The sequence below is a fragment of the Lissotriton helveticus genome, chromosome 6, assembly GCF_964261635.1.
Source record: "Lissotriton helveticus chromosome 6, aLisHel1.1, whole genome shotgun sequence".
NCBI lineage: Eukaryota > Metazoa > Chordata > Amphibia > Caudata > Salamandridae > Lissotriton > Lissotriton helveticus.
The window spans coordinates 1,087,845,984-1,087,851,983 of NC_136067.1; the positions used below are offsets into that span (position 1 = coordinate 1,087,845,984).

Here is a 6,000-nt window from a genome sequence, read left to right on the forward strand (position 1 = left end):
TGTGAACTCCTTAGTAAGTAGGCGGGTACAACAAAAGGGAGTTTAATATTACAATAGGGGTTAAAATTCAGACACCTTGTCGTAGGCTCACCTTGTCCAGGGACCCAAGCATGCTGCCTTTCCACACTCAGAGCACTTCACCTAACCTACTGTGCAGCTGTTTCGCCTTTAATATCAAAGTTCCACAGGCAGCGTGATGTCACAATGCTCCTTGTCTGTAGCCCAAACCATGAGCCTTTGCAACCCTGGCATAATCTACATACTTACGGTGTGTGAAGTCTTGGACCACGAATGCAGTGAAGAATAATGGATTGCTACTCTTCATACATTTTTGCCCATTGGCTCAGATTTGAATGCTTACTGGCCATCTGAGCATCTCTGCCAGGCCACCCTATGTCTAGAGACTGTGGATTTAGAGAGTTTATAAACATTGTCAGTTCATCAATAAAGTGTGCTCGCTTCGGCAGCACATATACTAAAATTGGAACGATACAGAGAAGATTAGCATGGCCCCTGCGCAAGGATGACACGCAAATTCGTGAAGCGTTCCATATTTTTAACAGCTTTTAGGAGAGAAATCTTCTTTGTTTTCAAGACTTATTGAAATAATAAAGCAGGTTCCAGTCCTGTGTCATGTAATATGTATTTTTAAATTGTCTCTCCTCAACATTTTTAATGTATTTGCCTTGCAGTAAAGAAGGTGCGCTCTATGTCCAGCAGCATTTTACAAGGAAGCCTGCTGGACTTCTGGGACTTTTCTTTCTCTTTTTCAGCCTCCCTGTCATTATTCTTCACCACCTCCAAATCTATACTGCTGCTAGTGATGAGTTGCTTTGTGGGAAGCAGGATAAAGAGAAGGGCAGGGCCTATGCAAATGATGGCCTCCGGGATGCCTGGGAGTCCCTTTTCAGCAGTACTGTTAAAATCTGCCTTGCAACCAGATTGGTCGGGTATGCTGAAAAACACCATGCCAGATTGGGCACCAGGTCTCTAGGCGCTTGGAGGACATATTGGGTCTACATCCCTAAGTTTCTGAGGTCCAAGAAATGTTCACCCTCCGCCCTAATAAAGAGGTCTTGGCCGATCGTGGCCGATCGTGGCTGAGAGGGGAAGAAGGTAGCAGGGCAAGATGCTCATGGTTCTTCTCTAATAATGGACCAACTTTCTCTCTCTCCTTAACTGTGGTTCTGCATGGCTACTGGGGCTACCAGTTGTAAGCCTGCAGCCCACAAGGAGTTGGTTTGTCCCTCTCACAAATGTAAATGGGTAAGCATTCAATTGCACACACCTGCCTGCGTCCACAGACCCTCGCGCGCACACACACTTTTGTCAACAAGCTTTTTTATGTAGTAAAGAGAATCAGGGACCCATGTTGAAATACAAAAGCAGCACACCACGTGACGGCCGTCATGTAGAGTCCAGCAGCAAATGGGAAACGTTTAACTAGCCGTGGTCCTATTACTGCAGCTCTACCGTGGAACAACTGCTGGATGAGTCCTGCTGGAGAATATTGAACCTACATTAAGTCTGAGGTAAATAAGAATACCACAGGAACATAATGAAAAAGAGACCTACAACCCTTCCGAGCCAGATAGGAGTCGAACCTACAATCTTCTGATCCGTAGTCAGACGCGTTATCCATTGCGCCACTGGCCCTATGTATTTGCACCTATCTTTTTGTCCTTAAGAGGGCTAGAAAGCGTGTGTGTGTGTGTGTGTGTGTGTGTGTGTGTGAAGGCACAAGGAAACCCATCTGACCACCTGAAAGTCTGTTCTGTGAGGTTTTCCTAAGTTGTACAAAGGACTTTAGGAGAAGGAAGGACCTAAAAGCTAGGCAAAATGGTCCTAGATCCGAGAAAATCTTTTAGATCAGGCTCAGTTTCTTAAATACTCTGGGTTAACATAATCAGCTCCAGGTCTGTGTGGGGCTGAGCTTGTGAACTCCTTAGTAAGTAGGCGGGTACAACAAAAGGGAGTTTAATATTACAATAGGGGTTAAAATTCAGACACCTTGTCGTAGGCTCACCTTGTCCAGGGACCCAAGCATGCTGCCTTTCCACACTCAGAGCACTTCACCTAACCTACTGTGCAGCTGTTTCGCCTTTAATATCAAAGTTCCACAGGCAGCGTGATGTCACAATGCTCCTTGTCTGTAGCCCAAACCATGAGCCTTTGCAACCCTGGCATAATCTACATACTTACGGTGTGTGAAGTCTTGGACCACGAATGCAGTGAAGAATAATGGATTGCTACTCTTCATACATTTTTGCCCATTGGCTCAGATTTGAATGCTTACTGGCCATCTGAGCATCTCTGCCAGGCCACCCTATGTCTAGAGACTGTGGATTTAGAGAGTTTATAAACATTGTCAGTTCATCAATAAAGTGTGCTCGCTTCGGCAGCACATATACTAAAATTGGAACGATACAGAGAAGATTAGCATGGCCCCTGCGCAAGGATGACACGCAAATTCGTGAAGCGTTCCATATTTTTAACAGCTTTTAGGAGAGAAATCTTCTTTGTTTTCAAGACTTATTGAAATAATAAAGCAGGTTCCAGTCCTGTGTCATGTAATATGTATTTTTAAATTGTCTCTCCTCAACATTTTTAATGTATTTGCCTTGCAGTAAAGAAGGTGCGCTCTATGTCCAGCAGCATTTTACAAGGAAGCCTGCTGGACTTCTGGGACTTTTCTTTCTCTTTTTCAGCCTCCCTGTCATTATTCTTCACCACCTCCAAATCTATACTGCTGCTAGTGATGAGTTGCTTTGTGGGAAGCAGGATAAAGAGAAGGGCAGGGCCTATGCAAATGATGGCCTCAGGGATGCCTGGGAGTCCCTTTTCAGCAGTACTGTTAAAATCTGCCTTGCAACCAGATTGGTCGGGTATGCTGAAAAACACCATGCCAGATTGGGCACCAGGTCTCTAGGCGCTTGGAGGACATATTGGGTCTACATCCCTAAGTTTCTGAGGTCCAAGAAATGTTCACCCTCCGCCCTAATAGAGAGATCGTGGCCGATCGTGGCTGAGAGGGGAAGAAGGTAGCAGGGCAAAATGCTCATGGTTCTTCTCTAATAATGGACCAACTTCCTCTCTCTCCTTAACTGTGGTTCTGCCTGGCTACTGGGGCTACCAGTTGTAAGCCTGCAGCCCACAAGGAGTTGGTTTGTCCCTCTCACAAATGTAAATGGGTAAGCATTCAATTGCACACACCTGCCTGCGTCCACAGACCCTCGCGCGCACACACACTTTTGTCAACAAGCTTTTTTATGTAGTTAAGAGAATCAGGGACCCATGTTGAAATACAAAAGCAGCACACCACGTGACGGCCGTCATGTAGAGTCCAGCAGCAAATGGGAAACGTTTAACTAGCCGTGGTCCTATTACTGCAGCTCTACCGTGGAACAACTGCTGGATGAGTCCTGCTGGAGAATATTGAACCTACATTAAGTCTGAGGTAAATAAGAATACCACAGGAACATAATGAAAAAGAGACCTACAACCCTTCCGAGCCAGATAGGAGTCGAACCTACAATCTTCTGATCCGTAGTCAGACGCGTTATCCATTGCGCCACTGGCCCTATGTATTCGCACCTATCTTTTTGTCCTTAAGAGGGCTAGAAAGCGTGTGTGTGTGTGTGTGTGTGTGTGTGTGTGTGTGAAGGCACAAGGAAACCCATCTGACCACCTGAAAGTCTGTTCTGTGAGGTTTTCCTAAGTTGTACAAAGGACTTTAGGAGAAGGAAGGACCTAAAAGCTAGGCAAAATGGTCCTAGATCCAAGAAAATCTTTTAGATCAGGCTCAGTTTCTTAAATACTCTGGGTTAACATAATCAGCTCCAGGTCTGTGTGGGGCTGAGCTTGTGAACTCCTTAGTAAGTAGGCGGGTACAACAAAAGGGAGTTTAATATTACAATAGGGGTTAAAATTCAGACACCTTGTCGTAGGCTCACCTTGTCCAGGGACCCAAGCATGCTGCCTTTCCACACTCAGAGCACTTCACCTAACCTACTGTGCAGCTGTTTCGCCTTTAATATCAAAGTTCCACAGGCAGCGTGATGTCACAATGCTCCTTGTCTGTAGCCCAAACCATGAGCCTTTGCAACCCTGGCATAATCTACATACTTACGGTGTGTGAAGTCTTGGACCACGAATGCAGTGAAGAATAATGGATTGCTACTCTTCATACATTTTTGCCCATTGGCTCAGATTTGAATGCTTACTGGCCATCTGAGCATCTCTGCCAGGCCACCCTATGTCTAGAGACTGTGGATTTAGAGAGTTTATAAACATTGTCAGTTCATCAATAAAGTGTGCTCGCTTCGGCAGCACATATACTAAAATTGGAACGATACAGAGAAGATTAGCATGGCCCCTGCGCAAGGATGACACGCAAATTCGTGAAGCGTTCCATATTTTTAACAGCTTTTAGGAGAGAAATCTTCTTTGTTTTCAAGACTTATTGAAATAATAAAGCAGGTTCCAGTCCTGTGTCATGTAATATGTATTTTTAAATTGTCTCTCCTCAACATTTTTAATGTATTTGCCTTGCAGTAAAGAAGGTGCGCTCTATGTCCAGCAGCATTTTACAAGGAAGCCTGCTGGACTTCTGGGACTTTTCTTTCTCTTTTTCAGCCTCCCTGTCATTATTCTTCACCACCTCCAAATCTATACTGCTGCTAGTGATGAGTTGCTTTGTGGGAAGCAGGATAAAGAGAAGGGCAGGGCCTATGCAAATGATGGCCTCCGGGATGCCTGGGAGTCCCTTTTCAGCAGTACTGTTAAAATCTGCCTTGCAACCAGATTGGTCGGGTATGCTGAAAAACACCATGCCAGATTGGGCACCAGGTCTCTAGGCGCTTGGAGGACATATTGGGTCTACATCCCTAAGTTTCTGAGGTCCAAGAAATGTTCACCCTCCGTCCTAATAGAGAGGTCTTGGCCGATCGTGGCCGATCGTGGCTGAGAGGGGAAGAAGGTAGCAGGGCAAGATGCTCATGGTTCTTCTCTAATAATGGACCAACTTCCTCTCTCTCCTTAACTGTGGTTCTGCATGGCTACTGGGGCTACCAGTTGTAAGCCTGCAGCCCACAAGGAGTTGGTTTGTCCCTCTCACAAATGTAAATGGGTAAGCATTCAATTGCACACACCTGCCTGCGTCCACAGACCCTCGCGCGCACACACACTTTTGTCAACAAGCTTTTTTATGTAGTTAAGAGAATCAGGGACCCATGTTGAAATACAAAAGCAGCACACCACGTGACGGCCGTCATGTAGAGTCCAGCAGCAAATGGGAAACGTTTAACTAGCCGTGGTCCTATTACTGCAGCTCTACCGTGGAACAACTGCTGGATGAGTCCTGCTGGAGAATATTGAACCTACATTAAGTCTGAGGTAAATAAGAATACCACAGGAACATAATGAAAAAGAGACCTACAACCCTTCCGAGCCAGATAGGAGTCGAACCTACAATCTTCTGATCCGTAGTCAGACGCGTTATCCATTGCGCCACTGGCCCTATGTATTTGCACCTATCTTTTTGTCCTTAAGAGGGCTAGAAAGCGTGTGTGTGTGTGTGTGTGTGTGTGAAGGCACAAGAAAACCCATCTGACCACCTGAAAGTCTGTTCTGTGAGGTTTTCCTAAGTTGTACAAAGGACATTAGGAGAAGGAAGGACCTAAAAGCTAGGCAAAATGGTCCTAGATCCGAGAAAATCTTTTAGATCAGGTTCAGTTTCTTAAATACTCTGGGTTAACATAATCAGCTCCAGGTCTGTGTGGGGCTGAGCTTGTGAACTCCTTAGTAAGTAGGCGGGTACAACAAAAGGGAGTTTAATATTACAATAGGGGTTAAAATTCAGACACCTTGTCGTAGGCTCACCTTGTCCAGGGACCCAAGCATGCTGCCTTTCCACACTCAGAGCACTTCACCTAACCTACTGTGCAGCTGTTTCGCCTTTAATATCAAAGTTCCACAGGCAGCGTGATGTCACAATGCTCC

General features: G+C 45.5%; 6 non-coding genes across 6 annotated transcripts; 3 read left to right on the top strand and 3 right to left on the bottom strand.

Moving 5' to 3' along the window:
* Nucleotides 1-451: 451 nt before the first annotated feature.
* On the top strand, nucleotides 452-558 carry LOC144764753 (U6 spliceosomal RNA). Its single transcript, XR_013596783.1, has one exon. It is a non-coding gene; the product is annotated as a U6 spliceosomal RNA (small nuclear RNA).
* A 1,025-nt stretch (nucleotides 559-1,583) lies between these two features.
* TRNAR-ACG (transfer RNA arginine (anticodon ACG)) lies at nucleotides 1,584-1,656 on the bottom strand. The gene has a single exon. It is a non-coding gene; the product is annotated as a tRNA-Arg (tRNA).
* A 730-nt stretch (nucleotides 1,657-2,386) lies between these two features.
* LOC144764754 (U6 spliceosomal RNA) lies at nucleotides 2,387-2,493 on the top strand. The gene has a single exon (XR_013596784.1). It is a non-coding gene; the product is annotated as a U6 spliceosomal RNA (small nuclear RNA).
* A 1,015-nt stretch (nucleotides 2,494-3,508) lies between these two features.
* On the bottom strand, nucleotides 3,509-3,581 carry TRNAR-ACG (transfer RNA arginine (anticodon ACG)). Its single transcript has one exon. It is a non-coding gene; the product is annotated as a tRNA-Arg (tRNA).
* A 732-nt stretch (nucleotides 3,582-4,313) lies between these two features.
* LOC144764755 (U6 spliceosomal RNA) lies at nucleotides 4,314-4,420 on the top strand. The gene has a single exon (XR_013596785.1). It is a non-coding gene; the product is annotated as a U6 spliceosomal RNA (small nuclear RNA).
* A 1,025-nt stretch (nucleotides 4,421-5,445) lies between these two features.
* TRNAR-ACG (transfer RNA arginine (anticodon ACG)) lies at nucleotides 5,446-5,518 on the bottom strand. Its single transcript has one exon. It is a non-coding gene; the product is annotated as a tRNA-Arg (tRNA).
* Between the last annotated feature and the right edge of the window lie 482 nt (nucleotides 5,519-6,000).